Here is a 27184-nt window from a genome sequence, read left to right on the forward strand (position 1 = left end):
TTGAATTCCAGGTAAATAATGAAAAAGAAATTAGTACAGGAATGCCCCACATGCACCAGAGTAACACTAAAAAGGCAACTTAACCTGGCCTACTGTTCTTGCCTGCAATTGTCCCCAAGGTTCAAGGTCCATTCTCCTCATTATTTCTCAGACATCCCTTTCCTGTGGGATTATAACCAGCTGATGGGCTTCGAGCAGGCCCCGAGCGTTACAGCCCATAATCAGCCCAGTCACCTATCAAGTAGGTACTGTCACTGTTCCCACTTTGGGGATGAGGAAACCGAGGCTCATCATGGTGACATAAGCTCCTTCCCCAGAGAGTCCCCGGAATCCCTTCCAGGTGGATGGCATTACCATCACCCCTTTACAGAGGAAGATACAGAGGTTCAGAGGAGTGCTGCGCCCCGCTCAAGGTCATAGAGCTTGCAAGGCAACAGGCTCAGAGAGGGCGAGTGATCAGCCAGAGGTCACACAGCTAAAAACTGAAACAGCCAACGGAACACCAATAAACAAAACTACCCGTTACTGGGTGTTGACAGTTTACCAAGCACCAGCGCCAGGGCCTGGGGGTGGAGGGGGGAGGAGGAGGAGCAGCAGCGGTGGCGGCGGCAGCAGCAACAGCTGCAGCCGCAAATACTCTGCCATTTATGGAGCGCTTCCTCCAGGCCAGGCGCTTCGGCCCTTTGCGTAATCGTCTCGGTTAATTCTCCCCACAACCCTGCGACGTGGGTCTCGAGCCCATTTTGCAGACGGGGAAACTGAGGCGGGAGGCTGCGGGCGTCCCGGGCTGCCCCGGGCGGGAGGCCGGTGGCACTCAAGGAGTTAACGCGACAGCGCGGTGGCTCCGTGCGAGCAGCGAGCAGCGAGCAGCGGAGCTCCGGGCTGGGGCGCGCGGCTGGCGGCGGCGCGGGGCCGGGCGCGGAGTCCCGGGAGCCGGGGAGCCGAGCGGAGGAGCCCGCGAGCCGCAGGCCGGCGGCCGGAGGGAGCCCCGAGGCCAGGCGCGCGGGCGTCCCCGGGCGGGTCCCGAGCGGGGCCTCGGCGGCGCGGGGCACCCGCAGTGCCACCCGCCCAGGCTCGGGCTCGCGGATCGCGGCTCCGCTCCCTCCGCTGCCGCCCGCCTCCCCGGCTCGCCGGCTGGCGTCGCCACCGCCTCCTGATCGCCGGCCACCGCTGTCGCCGCGGCTGCAATCCGGGGCGCGCGTCTCCCACCGGCGCGCGGGGGGCGCCCCTGGCAGCAGAGCCCGAGCGACAGCCGCGGGGCCGAGGCTGGGCTCCCGGGAGGCAGCGACTGCGGCGGCTGGAGGCTGGGAAGGCGCCCCCGAAACCGGCGCCCCCCGGACCCCGAGGCGCGCAGAGACCCCGGCGCCGGCCGAGCTCCGCGGGCAGAGTTTGCAAGTGGCGGCGACTCCCCAGGTAAGGACCTCGGCCCTGGACCTGCTCCGAGCCTCCCGGAGGCAGCGCAGCTGCGTGGGAAGGAGGCCACCGCGGCTGGGCTTCCGGGGCTGGCCGCCTCCCGGCGCCCACCGCTGGGTCCGAAAGGAACACGCAGCGGTGACAGCCCAGCTCTGGGTGAATGACAAACTTTCCTCCGGTGGAGGATGGGATCCGGTGGCTCCTTCAGGAGGTCCCTTCTCTGGTCATCCTTCTGGTCCCCAAAGCGTGCACTCAAGGGCTGCTGGAGTGGGGCTGGGCCGGGAGACAGCAGGGTCCTCGCTAGTGGGGTTTGTGAAGCCCCCGCCTTGGGCAGCTCCGAGTCCCCCGGGAAGGGACCTGGAAGGGACCGAGTTGTATTTACGAGTTGACTCTCTGAGGTGCTGGGGGGGAGGGGACGCTGGGGAATGAGAGTTCCTTCATCAGGAACCAGCAGCCGGGCCACCGGGCAGTGGGTTTTGTGCATAGTGTTTGCAGACTTGCTTCTGTGCATTCTGAGGTGTGGATGGAGAGAGAGAGAGAGAGAGAGAGGAGAGACTGGAGCCTGGGGGTGGGGAGAAGGGCCCATTCCATTAGCACGTGCCTATCCAAGCCCCAGCAGCCCAAGTGTCAAGGCAAGAGCCTACACACCTCCCTGGCAAAGCCACCCGGAGGGCTGGAGGTGACCACCTGGTCCCCGCAGCTCCAAAAGGGCTTCTCTTTAGGTGAGAAGGGGGGGGGGCAGGGAGATTCCAGGGCTGCTCAATGGGCCATTCAGGCTGCATCCTGGGGAGGTGCGACTTTGTAGCAAAGGTTCTGGAAGAGCCCAGGGGACGGGCTCCTGGCACACCCAGCCCCAGCCCTGGTGGGGGGGCAGACCCCCCCGGTCCAGCTCCAGGCCCCTGGACACTCAGATGAGCCCTGCCTATAGCTAGAGTTTGGCTAGATTATTTTTCCTCCCCGTGAAGAGCATGCTCCAAAGAGGCTACCTAGACCCCAAGGATCCTTTGGGAGCTGTCCCTGTGGCCACAGCCCCCTAGAGGACATTGCTTTCCTTGCTGGGTCCCAGCCTGAGGCTGAGGTCATCTTGATATTCTGGCCTGTAGCTGATGTACCTGTGAGACACGGATTGGACACTCTGGTGGTCCAAACCCCTAGTCAGAGATATTCCCAGTCCCTGTAATTGTCCCCTGCTGGGGCTGAGTACCTGCCTCTGGGGAGTGGCATTGCTGTGTGTTTGTCAATTCTTGGGACACAGTGGGATTCTGAGAAACTCCTGCCCTTATTGGGATTCTGACCTGGGGACAGGATAGAAGCCTTTTCCTCTGGCTGCCAAAACCCAGGAATCCCTCTCGGGCATCGGAGGCCTGGGCTTGGTACATTGGGAAAAGCCCCAGCTCTGGATCAGGTGGTTAATTTGCTGTGTAACTTTGGGAAACTCACTAGACCTCTCTGGTCTCTAGTTGCTGCTGCCTGGTTTCATGTGTCTTCAGAGGTCCCCATCCAGATACTCCATGGCCCCAGCAATGTCACAGATGAGATTTTCAGAATCCAGGAGTTGATGGGACTTAGTGTTTAAGAGACCCTGGACAGATCACACCCAAGTTTGACAGACACTCCCCTCTCCAAGCGTCAGCCTCCCCACTGTAAGATGGCGTGTTTGTGGTCCTGCTTTGGAAGGGTGCCAGGAGCACCCAGAGAGAGCGGGTGCATCAGAGCTGCTGGCCCCAGTCTTGACGTTGCCAGAAACCCCACCGTGTGGTCTGGGGCATTGCGCGTGGGCCTCTGGGTGCTGTGTCCCCAGGGAGGGTGACTGTGTCCCACCCAAGCACCAGGTGATGCTCGGTTGGGGGCAGGGTCCTGGCTCTCCAGTCACCTGATACCTGCAGTCCCCGCCCCCTCCCTGCTTCCTGTGAAGGACCAGCTGCTCCTGGTGGGGAGCCTGGGCGCCAGGAGGGCCCTGTGCACCCAGCTGCTGGTTGTCATGACGACAGGAAGTGGAGGTAAGCGTCTCCATGGCTTCAGCTTGGCAGCTGTCTAGGGACCCCGAGCAGAGAAGTTCAGTCTGGGTCCGGCATCCCGTCCACAGAGGGCTGCTCCACGCAGGCTGGCGAGGCTGCTGTCCCCGCAGGAGCGTCCCCCGGGTGGAGAAGCACTTTCTGGCCTGGTGATGGGGCTGGTGGGGAGATGCCCAGAGGGTCAGGACGCGGTGTGCTGACCAGTCTTGCTTCTTTCTGGCTGGTCCTGAGCTTGGGGGCAGCCTGGGCTCCTGGGGGAGACCCTGGCGGGGAGGACAGACCCCATGGGCCTGGCGGGGCTGCCTTGGGGAGAGGGGTGCCCTGGGAACCCGCGGGAGTAGCCCCTCTGCGCGGCCTCCATCTGTGCCGGGCTCAGGGCTGAGGCAATGGGCAGTGTGCTCTCCTGGGGGAGCAGGGTGTGTGTGCGTGTGCACGTGCGTGTGAAGGTGTGCAGACGCGTGTGCTCTCAGGCAGGACCGTGCGACCATGCTCTCGGGAGGGTGACTCTGGGAGTACTGAAGCGTGTGTGCACGGGTGTGAGGAGCGTCAATCCAAGTGTGTGCCAAGTGTCTGCCAGATGCACATGTGTGGGTTCAAGCATGTGCGAGCGTGCTAGAGAACGGACACCGGTGGGAGTGGGCGCAACTCTGTGTGCACACTTGTGAGGGGTCAGGTGTTGTAACTGCATTTTGTGCGTGTGTGTGTGAGTGTGAGTGAGCAAGCAGGCACGCACCCACAAAGGTACACCCATGTGTGGGAAGCGTGTGTGGAAACACCTGTGTTGGAGAAGCAGGGTGTGTCTGCTCTAACCCTGCACCCAGAGGGGGACATGCTGTCCCCATGTGAACAGGTGGGTGTGTGGGTGTTTGCAAACACCTGCATGAGTGTGAGTGTACACACGTGCAATTTGTGCTGTGCACTTCTGCACAATGCCTCCTTGTGTTTCCCAGGTACCTTTGTGCGTATCTGTGTGTGCAGGTGAGTGCACTTGTGTCTGTGTGTGCAGTGTCCCGTGAGCGTCTCTAGGCGTGTGGGTGGGTTTCTGAGCATGTGCACCTCGGAGCGTCAGAGTCTGATTGTGTCTCTGTGTGAGTGCATGTGTGTGTGTGTTGCAGTGCACATGTTTGTGTTTCTCTTTGTGTACATATTCCTCAGTGCACACCCGTGTGCAGCTTTGCACACTTGGTTGAAACTCTACGTGTGTGCTTCGGAGTGTTGGTGTCTGGGTGTGCTGGCTGCGGGGCACACAGTGCCTGTCACGCCTCCGGGTGTGCGTGTGTGCGCTTCTGGGTGTTTGGCTGCGTGGCAGCGTGACTTTGGCACATCCTGTGTGTGCATCTGTGCGCTTCCCAGCACGCACATCTCCGAGGTGCGTCTGAGTGTCTGCGGGGCCCTAAGTGGCCAGGGGGGTGTCACCTGTGCGCTCTCAAACAGCCCCAGCCCTGAGCCCGCAGGGTCCTTTGCTGGGCCGGGCACCTTCCCAATGCTGACTCGGCGATTGGTGCGAGCTCTGAGCCGTGTTGGCACCGTGCTCCAGAGCCCTGGGCTGTCCCCAGGCCCTGCCTGACTCTGCGCCCAGCCCCAGCCTCCTCACCCGCAGCTGCTGGACAGACTTGCAGATGTGCAAAGCTCAGGTAGATTTTAGGTCTGAAGCGGGGCGGCCGAGGCCCCGGAGCTGAGCTCCCGCCAGCAGTCTCCTAATTAGGAGCAACTTGTTTTCCTTAAATAAACAAATCAAGTGAGGAAAGAAATTGCCTGAGATTAATGGCTCCCCGAGCAGGTCCAGATGTTGGGAGATGGAAATGGGGCTGGGCGTGCGAGAGGCTTTGGTCCTGGGGACTAAGGGACTAAAGTACTTGGTGCTCAGGATCCTTGGAGATCCCCGGGAGCCCATGAGGCAGGGGCCATGTTCAAGGTCAGGCCGTGGGTGGCTGCTGGCCCCGGTTCCTCCCTCCCTCATGGGTGCCTGGGTTGCGGGAACTCTCTCTGCTTCTCACTCCACGGGTGACATGTTTATGCTTTTGGTCCCTCACTTGGGTTCCACCCTGGAAGTAGCATTGCCACTCGATGAGGTAGATGTCACCATGTGCCCTGTCCTTAGGGAGTCCGGCCTTGCTTGCTCCCCATCCCGGCCGAAGCGATGATGTCAGCAATACGAGGTCCACACAACATGTGGGTGACTTTATATACAATGATCTATCACCCAGAGAAACGCATGAGATGGTTTCTGCTAAGATCTGTGTGTCTCGGAGAGGTGAAGCCATTGAACCGGGTCACGCAGCCCAGAAGGGGTCTTCTGGGGATTTGCACATGGAGCACCTGGTGTCAGAGGCCACGGTTGGCCATCACATGATACCGCCTCCCCAGTGCCAGCAGGGGTGATGGACATCACTGATGTCATAGCACACAGTTGGGGCATTTTCTTCTGAGTCCATCTGGAGGTTGAGGTGAAAGAAACTAATCAGGCCACGGAAGTGGGAAGAGTCTGTTTCAGTATGGGGAGCTTTGCCCGCCCACCCATCCTCCCACCCGCCATGATCCATCCATTCAATCTATCCATCCACCCATCTATCCACCTATCCACCCACCCACCCATCCACCCATCCATCCATCTATCCACCCACCCACCCACCCACCCATCCATCCATCCATCTATCCATCCATCCACCCATCCACCCACCCATCCATCCATCCACCCACCCACCCACCCATCCATCCACCCATCCATCTACTCTTCCATCCATCCACCAATCCACCATCTGTCTATCCACCCATCCATTCATCCATCTATCCACCCATCCATCCACCAATCCATCATTTGTCTACCCACCCATCCATCTATCCACCCATCCACCCATCCACCCACCCATCCATCCATCCATCTATCCACAAATCCATCCATCCACCATCCACCCATCCATCTACCCTTCCATCCATCCACCAATCCACCATCTGTCTACCCACCCATCCACCCACCCACCCATCTGTCCATCTGTCCATCCGTCCATCCATCCGCTCACATTCACTCAGCATGGTATGGGCTGACATCAGTGTTTCCTCAGAATCTTCTAAGTGACCTCTTCTGTGCTGGGCACTGACCATCCCGGGATGAGACGCCGGCTCTGTCTTACAGAGCATGTGGTCTGTCTTGGGAGCGGGAGAGTCAGAGCTCGGGAGATGCCTTAGACAGGCCCCGTCCCCCTCCCTGGGTGGTGGACGTTGGCCAAGTCCTTTGCCCAGGGCCTGGCCTGTCAGAAGCTACAAAACCTGCAGCCCCTCCTCCCCTTCCTCCTGCTCCTTATTATGGAGGAGACAGTCCCCTCTCAGGAGCTTGTGTCCAGCGTGGTGTGGGACAGGGAATCGCTGGCCCCGGTGACAGCCCCGGGAAACAGTGCGGCCCTATCTAGTAGGCAGGGCAAAGGGCAAGAAATGGGGCCTGTGTAAGACAGGTCCGACCCCTGGCCAAAGTGCCCAGTAAGTCAGTGACATCTAATACCCGGCAGAGGACGGCGCTCCTGGGGACATTCAGGAAAGGCGGGTTCTCTGTGTTAGAGAAATCCAGCTTCAGATGGCAGCCGCTGCCCAGGACGGGTGGCTCACTCTGGCCGCGGTATCCTCCTTGGGACATTGGGGATGGCGACATTGGGCCGCAGCTGAGGTAAAAGCTCCTTCTTGTGTGTGCATGGCAGAAGGAACAGCACCGTGACGTCCTGGTGTGACACTGGCTTCGGTCCTCTGTGTCTCCCGTGGAGCTGGACACATGCAGAAAGCTGGAGAGGACCCTCTGAGAAGTGAGGTCCCCACGCTGGATGTTGGGCACCCAGCAGCACCCCCAGGACAGAGTGTGGGATGGAGTGGGGTGTGGCACCTGCAGAGATGCCACCTCCTCCCTGTGGGCACTCATGTCCATACTGGGGCCACCTGGTTAGCTCTGGTCCCCTGCAGGAGTGGAGGCTAAGAGCCTATCTTGGGGACCGAATGGGCTCATTTTCTCAGTTTTGATGGGCCGTAGGCTCTCAGCAGAGAGCAAGAACAGGAAAGGTGCCCGGGCCGCACCATGGGGCAGTTCTGAGGCACCCCACAGGGTCCTGTCCTGGCTTTCCACCTCCCCAGGGGCCGGGGCTGTGACTGGTCTGCTCTGCGCCTCAGCTTCCTCCTGTGGAAAACCGGGACAGGGAAGATCAGACCTGCCGGGAAGGCTGTGTGACAAATGACCAGAGTGGACAGGGCCAGGGATATCCTGCAGCTGCTCCAGGCCCTGTCTCTAGGTCTGGACTTGAGCAGGGCAGTGGGGACCCCGGGGACAGCTGGTCAACCCTGCAGCCCCCTGGGCATTGTGAAGGTAGGGTTGAGAGCTAGTGACAGAGTTTGGACCCCAACCTGGGTCTTCTATATTCTGGCCCACAGCTGATCCTGGGCCCCAGAGATTTCCTGCTACTTTCTCATAGGAGGTATGAGCTTCCTCTTGCTGCTGTAACAAGTGACCCCAATGTGGGGTTTTGAACAGTACAGATCTGTCCTCTTGGGTTCTGAAGTTCAGAAGTCTAGAAAGGCTGTGTCGGGCGTGAGGGGCCACAGTCCTGCCCTTTCTCACAGCTGGTGCTCCTGCATCATCTGCTCAGCCCCAGACCCTCCCATGTCCCCCGGGTGGGTCTCTGGCTCGCACTCCTGCCTCCCTCTAGGAAGACCTGCGCCATGGGGCAATGGGACATCCTCCCCACCCCAAGGCCCTGAACCAGTCCCGGCTTCCAAGTCCCCTCACCAGGTACGGCCACGCAGCCCTGCTGGCTGGGGCTGACCGTGAGCAAGGGACTGGGAGCCAGCACCGAGCATAGGTGAGCAGCCTCCTGCAGATCACAGGGGCCATGAGCACGGTCCCCCAGGGCCACCAAGGGCTCCGCCAGGGTCCTCTCCATCCAGCAGCCTTCCGCCATCTGGCCTGACAGTGCTGAGGGCTCCCCCTGTCGGCGCCCCTTCCTCGTGGCCTCCCCTCCCCATGGTGACTGTCCCAGGTCACCCAGGTACGATGAGCCACTGTCACCTGCTGGGCCCTGGGGGACAGAGGTGCTTGCTGTGAGCTGGGCTCTGGTGGTGGCTTCCCTCCGTCACTCATCGAGGAAGGGTCCCGTTATCCCCCGTACTCCGTTCAGAGAGCCCAGCTCTGCCCCAGCGGAGCTCCATCCCCGGGGCCAAAGCGCCAAATGCGCTGCTCACGCATGCGCACAGTGCGACCTGCATGCATGGTGTGGTCCCTGACGCCCTGGTCCCCTCCACACAGAATGGGACAGGTGTAATAGGCTAGGGTGTAATGGGGGTGTCGTGATGTGCACACGCCGCTGGGTACAGTAGGACATATTCTCTATATAAGTGCATGTACATATTCCAGTATGTGCTCATCTAAAGGGCCGAGATCCTAATCAGAAAGGAAGGGGACGGGCACCCGCCACAAGGCCCCTGACCCTTGGCGTTCCGCCAAGTGAATCCAACCAGACACACAAGGTCACCGCGGACGACCCCACTCGGGTGAGGCGCCCAGAGCGGTCAAGTTCACAGAGATGGAAGGTAGAAGGGTGGGCGCCAGCAGGGACCGCGGGGTGGGAGCTGGGGTCTGGGGTCCCTCAGGACACATCTCCTTTTGGGAGGAGTAGGCTCTGGAGAGGAGGTGGTGACGGCCGCACAGTGTGGGAACATCGAGAGCCACTCGACTGCGCTCTTAAGGGTGGCCAAGGTCGAGAATCTTAGGTGCATTTTACCAGAAGCAAAATAAATCCGCAAAACCAAGATGCAGGAGGCGGAGCTGGGCCTGGACCCAGGGGGAGCCAGGGGGACACTGGAGGAGCCTGCCCCACCCAGCACCACGTGCTCCTAAAGGCGGAGCAATCTGAGACCCTAGGGCGAATGGGCGGGGCCTCAGGCTCAGCAAGGCCCAGGGTGGTGTGGGCCCACCCACAAGGGCTAGGAGTCCGCATCTCAGAGCCTTTCAAAGGCAGGGGTCCCCGAGAAGTGGGGAATGAGCTGGGAACTAAAGGATTTGTGAGTAAAGAAGGAGAAGAAGGATGTGAAGAGTATGCCCTAAAATGAAACAGCACATGCAAAGGCCCTGGGGTCAGTAGGAGAGTGCTGCCAGCCCACCCCCAGGCCAGGTCAGGCCCATTGAAACCCATCGGGGAGCAGGGAGCCCTGGGGAGCTCAGCCTTCCCTGGGAGCGGCAGCTCCAGGAAAGAGCCCACAAATGAGTTTTTTGATTTGTCGTCAGTTGCTAAAATGCCCTGTCTTGCCACCACTGTTACCTGACAGCCTGTGGTTGTTTTGACTTTTATTGGAGATCTTTTTTTTATTAATGGAGTTTTGTTTAAAAAAAAAAACACAAATCCCAGCTGTGTTTTGATAAGCTAGAATTAAAAATGGCATTGGGGAAATGCCACCATCAAGGGCTCCGGTTTTCTCTTGATGGCCTCGGAGCTGATTTAAATAATAATGACAGGTTTCATTTCCCCCACCCTGGCCGCCCCACAACACCACAGGGCGGGGACCCCCACTCTCAGCTCCTGGCAGCGGAGGAACCCAGGCCCAGATGTCTAACCCAACAGATGGGGGCGGGGGCAGCTGCGGGCGGGGGAGGGCAGGTCCTGCTCAAAGCAAACCATCAACTCACCATCCTGTGGCCGTGGCTCCTTTTACACCAGCCCCCTTAGCCTCCAAGTCTTCGTGCACCCTGGTGATGATGGCAATCTTCTCCTTTATGGGGATTCTTTTGGATGTAAGTGACAGAAGCCCGGTTTCCAGATCAGGAAAGGGGATGTATTGGCTTAGGGTCCATCTTCAGGCTTGGCTGGATCCAGGAGCTTGGCAATGCCATAGGTCTCTCCTCTTTCTTCCTCCCTCTCTCTCTCTTTCTCTCCCCCCCCCCCCTTCTTCCTTCCCAAGGGTGAACCTTGGACCAGGCTGAGGAAGGCGCGCTCCAAAAAAGGCACAGGACGGCTCATTCTAGTTCCCAAAAGCTCAAAAGGTGGGGGCCTCAGAGAGGACCCAGGAAGGACCCCGAGAGCCAGGAGGGGACGCTGCGGGTGGGGGAGGGGCGGGTCTTGACCGGAGGGACCCCGGTGGTGAGGACGTGGGTCTGCCTCGGGCAAATCCTGCTTTGATTTTCCTGTTGTCCTGTGTGTGTGTGGGTCACGGTTCTCGCTAGGAAAATGTCCCTGTGTCCCCAGGGATCACCTCTGGGGACCCCATCTGGACCCTCCGTGCTGCTGCCTTGGGACAGAGACATATCCTCTGCTGTCCTGTGCAATCCGGGTCCTTTCCGAGCTGACGGCCACACCGCCCGCTGTGCCCTGTCCCCTGCCCCGGGAAGCCCCGGGGGGCCACAGTGGCTGCGTGACCAGAACCCTGAGCTGCTCTGTTTGGGCCCCGAGGACAGGTAGCTCCGTTGTGTAGACTGTGATAAGGCTGGGAACAGATGGCCCCAGAGAGACCCCAAGACACAGGAAAAGAAAGAAGGATTCAGAACCCGGGAGGCAGCAGGCTTGGCTGGATCCAGGCCCTGGATTTGCAGGCACCGAGGACAGCCAGGGGTCAGGTGAGGGCTGGGTCGGGCTGGAGTGAGGACATGCCCGAGGCCCAGGAGGGCAGGTCCAGAGCAGCAGGCAGGGCCCCTGGGCTGGTCACCTGGTTGTCCTCCGGGGTCTCTGGGTGGGGGGGGGGCAGGTCTGGGCTGTGCCCTTGAACCTGGCTGGGCCCACAGAGCTTGACCTTGAAGCTCGGGTGGGGCTGGGTTCCAGGGGTCCCTGAAGCTCCGTCCAGCCCCTCGGAACCCACTGGGGACGCCCTCCTCCGCCCCCCTCCTTCCTCCACCTGTGTGTCCTTGGGGCCGAGGGGACCTGGGCCCCTCCTGGCCAGGCTCTGCCCAACCCTGGGGGTCCCTAGAGCAACCAGCCAGTGTGGGCCTGCCAGCCTCGGCCCCTCGCCCTGGGACGGGCATCTGCCCCAAGGACCCCGGAGGGTGGGCCAGACCCCACTTGGGGAGGACCCAGGTGGGAACGGCTGGTCCAGAGGGAGGTCCCTGGTGGTCACCACGGAAGCCTTGGCGCCTGCTCCGGGCCTACTGGTGACAGTTGATAAATAGGGCCACCCTGACTCCTGGTGATCATGGCCACCGGCTGCTTTGTCTTCTCTGGGGCTCAAATTCCTCTCTCCCACGACAGAAGGTCAGAGTTGAGTGACCGAGGGGAAGAACAGTAATCCAGCTCCACCCTGGTCTTTGAAAACCAGATTCAGAGTCTTTTTTCTTTGGACTGGGCTGGGAATTCCACCTGGGGCCTCACACAGGCTAGGTGACCGCTCTACCACTGAGCCACATCCCCAGCCCTGTTTATTTTATTTTATTCTTTTACTCTGAGATAGGACCTCACAAAGTTGTCCAGCCTCACCTCAGACTTGCAATCCTCCTGCCTCAGCCTCTCCGGTTACATGGATTACAGATGTGCTCCCTGTCCCCAAACTATTGGGCTGTGACTACACGCCAGGCCCTGTGTTTCATGTAGATGGACCGTGTCATCAGAGCCTCTAACAATGTCTTAAGGGGGTTATTAGCCTGTGTTTACAAATGGGATCTCTGAGGATCAGAGAGGTGGGGTGAGTTGCCCACAGTCACACAGCCAGGAGCGGGGAATGGGGGGTCTGAGGCCGACTTCCAGGTGAAGTTATGGGGCACAACAGGCCTTCCACCCGCTCCTTGGGCCCAAGTGCCTCCTGCAGGCTGGCACCACCCAGGCCCAGGGCTGCACCTCCCACCCGCCAGACTGGAGGCCCACACTGTCACCTTTGAGACCACCCTGTGTCACCTCCCAGGAGCCCCCTTGGACCAGGTCTCCCAGATGGCCTGTGGTCAAGCTCTGACCTGCCATCTGCTGTGGGTGTCCCACCCCGTGCCCTGTAGGTATGCAGAGCTGCGGGGTGGGGATGGCCGGTCCCCTGGAGGCCGAGGAGCCGCATCCCCGTCGGTACCCACCAGATGCTAGCGAAACCTCCTCCCTCGATTGGCACCACAAAAATGTCCTTGGATGTTGACAAACGTCCCCCTGGGACATCAGAACCACTGGTGTGGGCCAGCCCTTACACCTTCTCCAGGATGGCGAATGGCCACCTCTCCGGGCCTCAGGGCCTCTGTCAGCTGAGAGGGAGGAGGACGTCCTGGGGTGGGACAGCCCCCTCCTGGCTCCGACTCCAGGCCATGGGGACAGGGTGACTCTCACAATGAGGGCATTTAGCAGGTCTCTCTTCCCCGGGGACATCCAGGGAAACTAGAAGAAAAAGATCAAATGAAAACCCAGTGAAAGTCCCAGACGGCTCTGATGTCACAGATAGGTTAGACAGTGCCCCTGCCCGGCTCGGTTTCCCTGTTGGTGGGCTGATAGGGGACGGTGGCCAAGCAAGGACAAAGTTAGAGCCCCACTGACCCCAAGGCCGGCCTCCAATCGGAGCAGGGCGGGGTCGCAGCCAGGAGGACAAGGGCTCTCTGTGCGCCCGGGCGGGGGACCTGGGCGCCGGCTCCCGCGGGCTCCAGGCAGGCGCTGGGCACAATCAGAAGTCCATGATGTGGCCAGAGAAATATGGGGTTGGGCAGACGCCGGTGCTGTGGCTTTGAGCCCTGCACAAAGCGTTTTTATGATGGGCCACCACTGGGACCCTGATCAGTTCCAGGTCTTGGTGCCAGAAAATTAGCCAGGCCCATCCCCGAAGCCCGAGGGGGGACTGGGGTCTGCCTCCTTGGAGACTCAAGAGAGCCCCTGGGAGGGGCTGCGAACTCGAATGCCTTTGGGGACCGGGCAGGTGACACGGGCAGGCTTGTGCAGATGGGGACCCCACACCACCTCCCCAGGGCCAGAGGAGCCGTGGGTGGGTGTTTACAAACCCCCAGTCACTGAGTGTTCGAGATGAATCCAAGTTCGACCATATGATAAGACCTGTCCCCAGCTCTCGGCAGCCCAAGGCCCACAAGCCCACCCCACCCGGCAACCCCTGGCCAAGGGCTCTGGGCAGACTTGGCCTCCCTTCCTGGCTCTTGACCGTGGGCTGGTGGCTTAATCTGTCCTTGGCACGTCTGCACCAAGTGCGGCATCTGTCAGGATCCTGGCTCACTCCAACTGTGGGGAAATCACAAGGGATGGTACCGCACCCCACAGTTAGCAAGGTTGGGTCCACATTCCCCCTCCCAGGCCCAGGCAAGGCTTGGTCCCTTGCCCAAACCTACCTGCCGAGTCTCATGTTCTGGGAACTGGGACGTGAACACACTTGGGGGACATTATTCTGCCCACCATGAAGAGGTTCTGCCCCACATGAAGCTTCCCAGAGGGAAATAATCTTCCTAGTGTAGTATTCAACAGTCCCCAAATCCTCCAGGCGTGGTGGCACACGTGTGTCATCCCAGCGGCTCAGGAGGCTGAGGCAGGAGGATCTCAAGTTCAAAGCCAGCCTCAGCAACTCAGTGAGACCCTGTCTCTAAATAAAATGCCAAATAGGGCTGGGGAGGTGGCTCAGTGGCCGAGTGTCCCTGAGAACTCCCTTCAAGAACTGCCCAGTGCTGTGTGGCTGTTTCTTTAAATGGATTCTAAATCGACTCAGCTTGGTCCCAAGGGATGACCCCTGTGAAATCGAGTTTCACTTACAACATATCTAACCGTCCCCACCAAAAATGACTGCACAACCCTGGACACGGTAAAGACAGCGTGTCTGCGTGTCACCCAGAAGGACCGAAGGGATCACAGTGGCACGCGCCTACCACACCGCAGAGAACTCTGGGCAGCCGCGTGAGTCGTGACTGTGGGCAGGTGGCTCAATCTGTCCTTGGCATGTTTGCATCAGTGTGGCATCCGAGAGCCCCTCGGGGGAGGCAGAGTTTGCTTTGGCTCGTGGTGACAGAGGTCCCGTATGTCGTGGGCCCACTCTACTGTCAGGGCCAAGGCCAGGTCCTCATGGCGGAGGGCAGGGCTGAAGAAATCTGGTCGGCCAGTACTGGCCAGGAGGCAGAGAGCGAGGAGAAAGGGGACACAGGATGACGCACCCCTCCAGGGCACCCAGGGACCCACGCCCTCCAGCCACGCCCAGAGTGAGCACCCAGCGGTCCATCCAGACAAGGAAGGGCTGATGAGGTCCCGGCGCCCACAGCCCCGTCATCCCACTTCTACGTCCCCCTGCGGAGCCTCGGGGGCCCTCGGGGGCCCTCGGATCCAAACCTGGACAGCCACCAGGGAAAGGCTCCTGGTTTGTTCAAAGACAGCCGATCGCGTGGGTGGTAAATAAGCCTCCACTCCAAGGCCGTCTCTGCACTGGGACTGTCTCGAACCCGCCATGTCACCTCGAGGATCCTGAGAACAGTGAAGAGACCCGGGAACTGGTCCCGAGTCGGCTCCGTGATCTCAGCCAAGTCCCACTACCCTCCGGGGCCTCAGTTTCCTCATCTCTGTGATGGGGACAATTCCTGCTACAGGGTTTGGCTCTCAGCCCGCAGGTGGGTGAGTGGTGAGGGACAAGGACCCAACTCAGGCAGGATCTGACAAGCTGGGATTCCCTCAGGCTGTGCTGGCTCCACCGCACCACAGAACCGGGAATGATTCTGGTGCTTACCTGGCACCATGTGCACGCAGGAGGAGATGCACGCAGGAGGAGACTCCTAGCCACATGCCAGTCCTACAATAAGGGCTTTGTGTGTTCTCTGGTTGTTGGATGGCAGATTGATTGACAGCGTGATTTGCATATGGCACCGTGGTTTGCATGCTGGTTGCCCGGCACAGAGCAGGCCATAGATATTAACAATGAGCCAGGCGGGTGGCCACACCTGCAATCCCAGAGACTCGGGAGGCTGAGGCAGGAGGATCGTGAGTTCAAAGCCAGCCTCAGCAAAAGTGAGGCGCTAAGCAACTCAGTGAGACCCTGTCTCTAAATCAAATACAAAATAGGGCTGGGGATGGGGCTCAGGGGTCGAGTGCACCTGGTTCAATCCCTGTTACCAAAATATGTGTGTGGGGTGTGTGTGTGTGTGTGTGTGTGTGTGTGTGTGTGTGTGTTAACAATGATGAATACTATTACAGTCAGCAGCCCACCTCCCTCACTGTCGGGGAAGATGGAGATAAACCGTGAAGACCCCCAGCTTCTCCCAGGCCGTTCAGGAGGCGCGGGGACCCTGTGTGAGGTGGCACATTGATTTTTCTGAAATCTACGTTGACACACTCCAATGGTGCCCTCACCCACACACCAACAAGCCACCTGCCGCTGCCCAAATACATGCCCAGGCAATATTTGGAACGTGTCTGGAGATGCGAACTTGGTGCTCTCCAAAAGTAGAAATTTCACGTGCGCTGAAAATAGATTTTTTATTTGGCTTTGCCTCATGGAATAGATGGCCAGATGGAACGAGAATGAGGACAGGAGCGTGGATTCCTCACAGGGAGGAGAAGGAGCCAGGCAGGGCTGGGTCACCTCCAGGCCCTACCACTTCATGGTGGGTGGTCACCAACCAGCTCCTGGCCTCCCTGAGCTCCTCCCTCCTCCCTACTATGGGTTACCCTCGGATTAACCAATCAGGTGAGCTGGTCATCCTCAGATTGGCCAATCAGGTGAGCTGGTCATCCTCAGATTGGCCAATCAGGTGAGCTCAGCACCCAGGGATGCCCAGCCAATATCAGCTCCTGGAACAATACTCAGGGGGTGGCCTGCACCTAGTAGGGTCTTCATGGGGACCTGGCGGACTCACCTGGTGGGTGGATTTGGGGTGGTTTGGGGCCGAGCTGTCCCAGGAGACAGATGACACCCAGCCCTGTCTATATTAAGGTGCTGGTTTGACAGATGCTGAGTTCCCCCGGGCGGACAGGTGTGGGTGGGGAGGAGCAGGAGATCTATTTAAGCCCCCAAATTCAGGTGTCCCAGAAACCTCAGCCTCCTTAAACCTCCTGAGGTCAAATCCACTTGGCATCTTGACTGAGCTGCAAGAAGCTGGGTCCCAGGCATCCCCAGGGCTCCCTTCTCCAGGATGGATGATGTCCCCCGAGGAGGACTTACCCGGGCCCCCTGCTCCCCAGAAAGCCCCATCTTTCCTCCAAGTCTAGATGCTCGGCGACTTCTGCCTTGAGCGTGGAGCAGGGGCCACATCAGCCCAGTGGGCCTCTCTGGCTCCGAGGGCACCCTGGGGCGCTCTCGGGATGGTCTGCATCCTGGTGACCTCCCCGCCCTGCGGAAAGCAGGACTCCTCTCTAACCTCCTCCCCGGGTGCCCTCTGTTGGCTTTGGCCCCTGGCTGCACTTATTTGCCTTCCATTTGTTGTGACCGACTTCTCTTGGGGAGGGGACAGGTTTCAGCTACAGGAAAATTGAGCAGAAAGCACAGAGGGCTCCTGAGGGCCCTCCCACCCCAGCGTCCCCAGCCTCCCCCCCTAGAGCATCTTCCGTGGGGACGGGACCTTCCGTGCCCTTCGGAACCAATATGGATGCAGATCGGTGTTGTTGGTGGCTGCTCCTGGGGCTCGCTGTGTCGCACAGCCTGTGGGTGTTGACAGATGTCTGCTGACGTGTCGCCATCGTACAGAATGAACTCACTGCCCCTAAGGTCCTCTGTGCCTCCTGGGCCTCCCTCCGGGCCTCCACCCGCCAAGCCCCACGACTGCTGAAGTTTGGCCATCTCTCTCATCTTTGCCTTGTCTATATTTTTAACCCTTCATTCTTTAGTTTCTAAGAGTGAAAAAGTGAATTATTCTATATCCAAGTCCAGACGTCAGCTGTGTCTTCCGAATGGGGGTTCCCTGGGCAAACCTGGGCTGGGGCCAAGTTCCAGGCGCTGAGGCGCCAGCTGCTCTTCAATAACCTCACGTGATCTAGCCTCCATTCCTTGGTTTGTGTTTGTGACTTAGCCCGACCTCTAAAATGTCCAGGTCAGGCTGGGCTTGGTGGTGCAGGCCTTTAATCCCAGGGAGGCTGAGGCAGGAGGATCTCAAAGCAGCCTCAGCAGCAGCAAGATGCTAAGCCACTCAGTGAGGCCCTGTCTCTAAATTACAAAATAGGGCTGGGGGTGGGGCTCAGGGGTCGAGGGCCCCTGAGTTCAATCCCTGGTAGCCACCCCCCAAAAGATAAAAGATTAGAATAGCCTTGGACTCCTGGGCTGGGGCTCTTTCCTGCCCTGCAAGTGTATTCCCAAGATGGTCCCCAGTCCCAAGCCACCTGCTTGAAATCAGGAGAAGAGGGACACGACATACAAGTCCTCTGGAGCTACTGGGATGCTCATGGGGCCACTCGAACAGGCAGCCACCATGGACCTCTGAGGTGGCCACCGTGTCACCCACATCCAGCCCTTGACAGATGTCCTCTGCATCCTGAGCCCGGCCTGGACCCGCTAGTCCCCCGAGGCTGCGGGCCCCCGCGTGGGTGACGCCAGAACCCGTGGATGGCCAGCCCAGCGCGGGGTCAATAATTCATGCTAAGGCTGTGTTCACCCCGCTGAGCCCCCTTCTGGAGCGAGTCAGAGAATGAACACCCAGAGATCAAATTGCCCCAGGAGGGGCGCGGCAGAATAAACAGGAATGTCCACCTAGGTGACCTCTGTGTCTCTTTCCCCAGCCCTGGGTCTGTCTACCCAGGTCATCTCTCTCCCTCACCTGCCACATGTATTCAATCCACAACTACTTATTGAGCACTTGCTATGTGTCAGGTGCTAGAGATACCGTGGAGAGCGGGACACACCCCCATCCATCCCCCACTGCCCTGTCCATCCTTCCTGTGGGACAGGTGTGCTGATCCAAGCCACCTCTGTCTTGTCTTTTCCTTCGATTCTGTAACGTCCTCCTCGGTGCAGCCAGAGAACTTCCTGAGACACACATCTGCGTGTGAGGGACATTCTGTGGCTCCCCAGTGCCCTAGAGTAAAACCACAACTCCCCGGGCCCCAGCCATTGCAGCCTCTTGGCCGCTCTGAAGCTGGTCTGGCCTCTCTTGCCTCTGAAGGTTTGCCGACCGTGTCCTTCCCTCCACAGAGCGTCCCCTTCTCCCCAGACGTCACTCTGGACTCCTCAGGACCCAGCCAGCCCTCCCTCCCGCCTCCCCAGCCCAGCCCCGTGATGACCAGCCTTCTGCACACCCAGCTCTGCTCTGAGCCCATGCGTTAGGTCAGCTCCTTCTGTCCTCCCTATCTCCAGGTAGGAGTGAGGGCTGACACCCATTTTGCAGAGGAGACAACCAAGGCACAGAGAGGAAAGTGGCTAAGCTGGAGTCCCACACCCTACGCTCGCCGCTGGCCCCTGGACAGTGAGGCCCATGGAGTCAGGGAATCTATTTTTGCCACCTCTTCCTTCCCAGCACATAGAGCCTGGCCCCTAGTAAGTGCTCAATAAACCCACTGAAGGCTGCATGCCCATGTCGCTGGATAAACGCACTAGTGACGGCCACAGCCCAGCTCCCTCTGCTCAGGGTGGTCTGAATGGGAGGCCCGTTAGTCCTCCAGGACCAGGAGGGACTCTGTCTTCCTGCCCCAGGGGCCCTGGGGGCGGATGAAGCGTTTCTCACTGGGGACAGGGCCGTGGGGGGCCTTGTTCTGTGTTGACTATTTTCCAACCCAGATGACCCCTTGGCTGGAAACGGACTCCGAGGGTTTGGTGCGGTTGAGGGGTTTCTGGCTGAGGGTCCTGGGCCAAGAGAAAAGGCGTTTGTGTGACCAGGGCTCTGCTGGGGGCCTCACGGTGACGTGAGCACCGAGGCTCACTCCTCACAGCCTCATAGTTGGTTTAGGAGTTTGGGGGGACCGGGGCGCGGGCTGCTTGGCCTCAGAGCCGGGCCGTGAGTGCCAGCCTCCCCAGGACCCAGGTGGACACCAGCCTCCCCTGGGTCCTGCAGGAGGGCGGCTGGTTCTAACTCGTCCCAGAGCTATCTGTGGTCCTTCACCAGGTGACAGAGGACCTGGCCTCGCATGGGACGGCACTATGATGTGACGTGGTGCCCTGTAGGCTACGGTGCGGGGACCGATCACACAATAATGCCGACGCTTCTCAGCCTCCAGGGGGGTCGCATCCTGTTGTGAACTGGAACTTGACATTGAAGATTCGGACGCCCAAGTGTGTCTGTGACCTTGGTGACAGGTCTCCCGCTCTGTGACCTCAGCAGGGCTGAGAAAACGCCAGTTCCCCTCGGCCCAGCAGAGCCGAGGTAGGAGATGGCACCGTGCATTCAGAGGTGGCCTGGTTGACTGGTGTCCCCACCCAGCACAATCCGTGTGTGGAAGTCCTGACGCCCCTGGTGTCTCAGAGCGTGGCCTCGTGTGGAAATAGGGCCCTTGTAATTGCCATTGGCTGGGTTCAGATGGGGTCAGAGAGGAGCCGAGGGGACCCTCCACCCAATGTGGCGGGGTCCTTCTAGAAAGAGAAACGTGGACACACGCCGGGGAAGACCACAGAAGAAGCGGGAGACACGGGGCGCCTCTGCCAGCCAGGGAACGCCAAAGCTTGCCGGCAGCTCCCCAGAAGCAAGGGGCCAACCCTGCCAGGACCTCCACCCCAGACCTGTGGGGCAGCCTCCAGAGCTATGGGACAATACAGTTCTGTGGCTCCGGCCACTCGGCTTTGTTAGGAATCCTAACGAACACAGGCCAGGGCTCAGCCCAGAGCCTGGCACGAAGTGGCCATTGCAAGTGGCCATTCTTGTCCTTACAGTCACGACACTGTTCTGCCCTGTGACTCTTGGTCACTTGTGGTGGCTCAAGAGCTGGTCAGAACCAGATGTCCTCAATCAAGCTGGGCTTTGTGATGTGGGCCGGTTGCTGTCCCTCTCTGGGCCCTTGGCTCCCTGACCCATAAAATGGAAGCTCCCCCTGGTCAAAAGAGCTCATGAAACCCCGCACCTGCAGAGTCCACCTCGGTTTTGTGGCACAGGGTCAGTTGGACCCTCATCTGAGCCAGAAGCATGGCCATTTCCCCATTTTAGAGATGGGGACATCAAGGCTCACAGAAAAGGAAACCTAGGGCCAAGTGGCAGTGAGACAATCGAAGGCAAGTGTCCATGTCCAGCCCTTCCCTTGGTCCCAGAGCTCTGTGGGGCAGAGGGGCCGGGCCAGTGGCTGCAGGTTCTCTTCCAAGCCTGCTGGGGACACTGGCCTCGGTCCTGTGTTAGTGCCCGTCACGCCCCGGCTCTGAGTCCTGCCGCGTCTCCAGGGAGGAGTCACGACCCCCGTTCAGAATCTTGGCTGGTGTGGTGGCGGCAGGCGCCTTGGAGACCAGCCAGGGGACCTCCAGCTGTCCAGCCAGAGACGGAAGTGACATCTCTGGTCCCCTGAGCTCACAAAGCTTCCTCCTCCCAAGGGGATCCGCACGCCCTGCCTGTGTGGGGACCGAGTTCCGCTTGTGGGCAAAGAACTTTAAAACCCTCTTCCTCTCTGCATCTCAGGGTCTGCTTCCCCCGAGGGCCAAGGAAAGGCCACCTTGGATGAGCACCGGGCAGCACCAGGAAGCTGCTCCCAGCTCCCCGAAGGACGCACCCCGACATTTCCTGGAGGGGGTCGTCTCCAGGTGACTCTGCCGGACCCGGGGACCCCCAGGGAAGTTTGTGAAGGAGTCTGAAGTCACACAGGCCTAGGGAGCCAAGGGCCTGGCACCCTAGCGGGTGGCTTCTTGCATTGAGATCGTTTGTCCCTTGAGCGTCACTGAGGTCTCCGGCTACTTGCTGAGACCCTCACCGTGTGCCTGACTGTGTGAGTAGCCTCACAGGTCACTTGCAGCTCCTTCTGGCAGCCCCAAGGAAATGAGTGACAGCCCCCCCCAAGGAAATGAGTGACAGCCCCCCCCAAGGAAATGCAGTGACAGCCCCCCCAAGGAAATGCAGTGACAGCCCCCCCCAAGGAAATGAGTGACAGCCCCCCCAAGGAAATGCAGTGACAGCCCCCCCCAAGGAAATGAGTGACAGCCCCCCCAAGGAAATGCAGTGACAGCCCCCCCAAGGAAATGCAGTGACAGCCCCCCCAAGGAAATGCGGTGACAGCCCCCGCAAGGAAATGCAGTGACAGCCCCCCCCAAGGAAATGAGTGACAGCCCCCCCAAGGAAATGCAGTGACAGCCCCCCCAAGGAAATGCAGTGACAGCCCCCCCAAGGAAATGCGGTGACAGCCCCCGCAAGGAAATGCAGTGACAGCCCCCCCAAGGAAATGCAGTGACAGCCCCCCCCAAGGAAATGAGTGACAGCCCCCGCAAGGAAATGCAGTGACAGTCCCCCCAAGGAAATGAGTGACAGCCCCCCCAAGGAAATGCAGTGACAGCCCCCCCCCAAGGAAATGCAGTGACAGCCCCCCCCAAGGAAATGAGTGACAGCCCCCCCCAAGGAAATGAGTGACAGCCCCCCCCAAGGAAATGCAGTGACAGCCCCCCCCAAGGAAATGCAGTGACAGCCCCCCCCAAGGAAATGAGTGACAGCCCCCCCCAAGGAAATGAGTGACAGCCCCCCCAAGGAAATGCAGTGACAGCCCCCGCAAGGAAATGCAGTGACAGCCCCCCAAGGAAATGCAGTGACAGCCTCCCCCCAAGGAAATGCAGTGACAGCCTCCCCCCAAGGAAATGAGTGACAGCCCCCCCAAGGAAATGCAGTGACAGCCTCCCCCCAAGGAAATGCAGTGACAGCCCCCCCCAAGGAAATGAGTGACAGCCCCCCCAAGGAAATGAGTGACAGCCCCCCCCAAGGAAATGAGTGACAGCCCCCCCCAAGGAAATGCAGTGACAGCCCCCCCAAGGAAATGCAGTGACAGCCCCCCCCAAGGAAATGCGGTGACAGCCCCCCCAAGGAAATGAGTGACAGCCCCCCCCAAGGAAATGAGTGACAGCCCCCTGGTGTAGATGGGAAATCTGAGACTTCAAGAGAGGCCGGGTCGAGCCTCCGAGGACATGAAGCTGAGGAGAGATGGCTCAGTGGTCTGCTCCTGACAGATCCCACCCGGGTCCAAATCTGTGCTGTTGAAGGGCCCCCCCCCCGTCCTTCTCTGAAAGCCTGGGGGGTTGAATAAGGCTCCTGCCCACCCCCCAAGCTGCCCGTGGTCTAATCCCAGAACCTGGGGCCAGGGGAACCTGGCGTATGTGATTGGTCTTTGATTGGTCTTTGATGACACAGATAGGGCAGGGCTGGTGTCACCAAAAGGGTCCTAATAAGAGAGAAGAATGAGGTCAGAGACAGGGGGACGATATGTGACCTCATAAGCAAGAAGTTGGGAGTGACATGAGGAAAGATCGAGGAGCCCAGGAGAGTAGGTGGCTTCTAGGACCTGAGAAGCAAGGACACAGAGCCTTCCAGAAGAAGCCAGCCTTGTGGACACCTTGACTTTATCTATTTTTTTTATTATTTTTATATTTTGGTGCCAGGAATTGAACCCAGGGGCGCTTGACCACTGAGCCACACCCCCAGCCCCTTTTTTATATTTTAAGTAACCCAGTGCCTTGATGAATTGGTGAGGCTGGCCTTCAACTTTCCATCCTCCTGCCTCAGCCTCCCGAGTGGCGGGGATTACAGGCGTGTGCCACCACGCCCAGCGGCGCCTTGATTTTAGGCCTCTGTCCATCAGAGCTTTTATAAAATAGTGTGGTTTTAAGCCACTAGTTTGTGGCAGCCAAATACAAATTAAGAAAAGATAAGAAAACAATTAATGACGCTCTAGAGAAACAGTGGATGAACGAGGGGTTTTGATGATGCCCTGCTGGACACTGCCAAGGGTCCTTACTTTCTCATGGCCCAGGACCCCAGGAGGCGGCGGTTACCTTTGCTGGTGGAATTGATGGTCTTTTATTTATTTTCCATCCATCTACCTAGTTCCAATAGTACTTGTGCGCTCCTTTAGAACTCGGTTGATGTTCATAGACTACTCCATTGATCATTAAATCCCAAATCCTTATTTTAGGGGGACAGGGTACTAGAGAAGCTTTTTACAAGTGATAACTTTGCAGGTGCAAAAAAAAAAAAATCAAAGAATTTTTACAAACATCTAGAGCCACCCTGCAGCCATCATGGAGGTAAAGAGGGAGGACATTCTCATCCCCTTCGAAGTTCTTCTGTGTCTCCTGATGAGTCCCTTTCGTCCCTAGAGATGGGTTTGCCTGCCCTTGACCTTCCCGGATGGAGTCACGCACTCTCTTTCCCTGGGTGCGCCAGCATTCTGTCTGAGATGTGCCCGTGACCTTGCCTGTGTCAGCAGTTCCTCTCGTTTCCCCTCAATTTTTATCCACTCTGCTCTTGAAGGACATGTCACTGGCAGAGATGCTCAGAACTTTCTCCTACAGGTCTTGGGGGAGATAAAAATGCACATTTCTTGGGGCTGGGGATGTGGCTCAAGCGGTAGCGCGCTCGCCTGGCATGCGTGCGGCCCGGGTTCGATCCTCAGCACCACATACCAACAAAGATGTTGTGTCCGCTGAGAACTAAAAAATAAATATTAAAAAAAAATTCTCTCTCTCTCTCTCTCTCTCTCTCTCAAAAAAAAAATGCGCATTTCTTGAACTTCAGAAGACCCTGCTGCACCGAGCTCTGAGCATGGGGAGCCCCTCCGTGCCTGCATCTGATTTCTCTCCTAGACGGTCACCTTCCACCTCTGTGCCCTGCTGGTGACCCTGCTGGTGAGATAAGGAAGGCCTGGGGGTCCCTCTCACCCTGGCCAGGAGCACCTTAGCTGACCTGGTGGGTTTTGGGGAGATGGGATGCAGGGGAAGGTAGGAAAGGAAGGGGAAGCCACCCTCCTTTCTAGGTCGGGCTCCCCATTTCCTAGTTGATAAGGCAGAAATCTGGGGCTCAGCGGATGGAGAACTTGGCACCGTCTCCCAGACTTAAGTCATTGCCACCTTCACGATTTTTCCCAAATTTGCTTCATTTTTCCTTGAATTGATTTCGTTTTGTAGTGAAAATTGTTTATCTGAGAAGTTAACTTACCTGCAAATAGGAAATCGATACGCGTTTCCCTAAATAGAGGTTAATCACTAGAAATACTCAAAACCACAACCACTTCGCTCAATTGCAGCCCCGCGATGTCCCCGGCCTGGGGCTCAGAGCACGAGGCTCCGTGTCCTGAAGGCACAGGAGCCGGGGTTAAAGATCTATCGGCACCAAACGGGGACTTTCTTCTGGATGGACCCAGAGAGACCCAAAGGCAATTAAAAGCGGATCATTTCTCTCTTTGAGATTGGAGGCGACGGAGCACGGTAAACCTGTCTCAGGCCCAGAATGTCCCCGCCCTGTGGACGTCCCTGATGTACTGAAAGGTCTTCTGATGGGAGTCAGATCTTGCTCTGAGTGTTCTGCCAGCTCTGTCCCAGTACGTGGGTGACTTCCCCTCTCTGAGCCAGGACTCCCTCCTTGGAGGCACCCAAGAAATGACTCTGCGGCTGGCCTCCCCGTGCCAGGGACATCCAATGACCGCTGACACGGGCGGCGGAATGAATGCCCGGGATGTTTCTGGGCTGAGATTCTGTAGGGCTCCTCCTCCGGAGCAGAACTGTCCCACGGTGTCAGCAAAGCCTTCCACCATGCTGGGGGAGCGTTGTTTGCCCTTGGGATCCCGCCAAGGTCAAGTGTAGAAGACTCAGGAGCGTCTGAAGTCTTGGCCTCAGAGAAGCCCCGCCCCTCAAATCCCATTGCGTTCCAGAAGCTCGCCAGTGTTCCCACAGCCGTGGTGGTCCACAGACCTGGGTGGACATTCTGCAGCAGCTGGGGCTCAGGTAAGACTTTCTTTACTGAAGGCCAAACACGACTAGAAAGAGTTTCTTAAAGAAAGAAAAACAAAACTTATTTTAGCTCACAGACATCAAAATCTACAAATATCTTGCAAGCTTCAGGTGTGGCCTGATCCAGGCTCCAACAAAGCCAGTTGGATCCTGGTTTCTCCACATCTCTACCTTGGCCCAGTTGTTGGCAGCCCCGGTGGTGACAAGAGGACCCCAGAAGCCCAAGCTCACAAGATGCCCACTTCCATAAGAAGCCGGAACCGCTTTCTCCCAGGCAAAGTCTCATTGGTCGTGATTAGATGATCTGCCTGTTCCTGAGCCAATCACCGAAGGGGGATAGGGAGATGGGCTGTGCTGATTGGCTCAGGCTTCCTCATTCTGACCCTCCTCAGACTGCACCTTCTGGACACCCTTTCGAAGCAGGTGCCCAGGGCTGGAGGATCCAGGGGCTGTGATCAGCGCCTGTTCCAGGACTTTTCTCTGTCCTCTGGCAAAGAAAATCAGATTTTCCATTAGAAACCTAGCAACGCAGCAGAACTGAAAAGCAGAGCCCCCTCCCCCACCCCACCTCGCTACCATGCAGCCCAAAATAACCAGGGGAAGGCAGCGCGTTGAATGGAACCAACAGCCTCCACACTCATTTTGCCTGGAAGCTGGAGCTATTTCGGGCTCCTCCCGAGCCCTGGTTTAGCTGAGCTGTGAAGGAGTCAGCTTGACCTCAGGAGTGGGGTGGTTGCAGTAACTGTGCTGGGTAACTTCCACAAGCACATAACCAGGGCTGGGCTCGGTCAGTGTTACCTAAGAGAATGGAGATTCTGAGGTCCAGGTGGGACACCAGTGTGAGATACCTAGGGCTGGGGCAGCCTGTCGCTCTCTCCTGCACGTCCACATCTAGACTTGGGCCCGGTGTATAGTAGCTGCTCAATAAAATCTATTGAATAAATGTCCCAGTTCAGCATGTTCTAGGGTGTTCTCTGGCTCCACTGGGAGCACAGAACTGCATAACGAGGCTTGACAGCAACGTCACATTTGAAAGGCCACCGTGAACCCAGGGGAGGCAGCTTCCTGTGTAGCTGATTATAGTGGCGCTGAAATCGCTTCCCTTCTTTGAAATCCCTTTCTCTGCTCTCCCTGGTTTCCACCCGCCCAGAGCCTTGGGGTCCCCCAAGTCCACTGCCACATCCTGTCGCTGGCATCAAAGAAGGGGACGGAATGGGGGTGGAGGAATGAAGAAGTCACAGAGAGGCCACCTTCAGGGGCGGGGGTCCGACAGGTAGCAGAAGAGCATGCAGTGGGTTTGACCGGGCACTTGGCTTGCAGTGACTCTATGGAGCTGGTCTCCAGCGCTGTTAGAAGACCCAGCACCATGTCCCCCAGGGACAGCATCCTGTGGACCCAACCCCGGAGCTTCCCCATGGAGTGGCCAAGAAGCCAAGGCGGAGACTGCGCTCCTGGACCCTGCTGTGCTGGGAGGAGAGTCTACACCCTGGGGCACCTGGACAGGCCTTCTAGAAGCTGCCTGCGGACAGTGCTCTTTGACCAAAGAAAAGGGACCCTGACTCGGTGTGCGGTGGGCAGCTTCCCAACAGAAAGCCATGCATCCGAGGACCTTGGACCTCTCCTCGAGGGTGGCTTGGCAGTTGGGTGGTGCCGGGGCAGTACGTCCATCCCCAGAGTCTCAGTGCCTCACCTTTAAAGTGGGGGTAAACAGCAGTCCTGCGCAGCCTGCTCACCCACGACGTCTCCCAGGAGCCAGCGTTCGACAGATCACAGAACCTTCCAGCTCCTGCTTGGACCCTGTGGTCCGTGCCGTGAACAGGAAGTCTCCCTATGAACTGGTCCGTACAGAATAGTGGGCAAGTCCCCCAGCTCGGATCCGCTGGGTTGGAAACCACTCATGACCCTCAGAATGGAACCTTTCTGGAAATAAGCGTCTTTGTGGGTGTCCTTGGTTCAGCTGGGCCCGAAATCCAACGGCCGGTGTCCTTGGAAGACAACAGACACACAGACAGAACAGATCGTGAAGACAGAGAGCGTGGGCG

The 27184-nt window shown here is 58.6% G+C and overlaps 1 protein-coding gene across 1 annotated transcript in view; it reads left to right on the top strand.

Annotated features, from left to right (window-relative positions):
* The first annotated feature begins 617 nt into the window (after positions 1–617).
* The window catches only part of WSCD2 (WSC domain containing 2), an 87118-nt gene continuing 60551 nt past the window's right edge, over positions 618–27184 (top strand). Inside the window, exon 1 of the mRNA XM_081283098.1 lies at positions 618–1413. The gene's annotated coding sequence lies outside the window, so the exon portion shown is untranslated. The remainder of the gene's footprint in view (positions 1414–27184) is intronic.

Source organism: Spermophilus citellus (genome assembly GCF_964194105.1).
Source record: "Spermophilus citellus genome assembly, chromosome: 3".
Classification (NCBI taxonomy): Eukaryota; Metazoa; Chordata; class Mammalia; order Rodentia; family Sciuridae; genus Spermophilus; species Spermophilus citellus.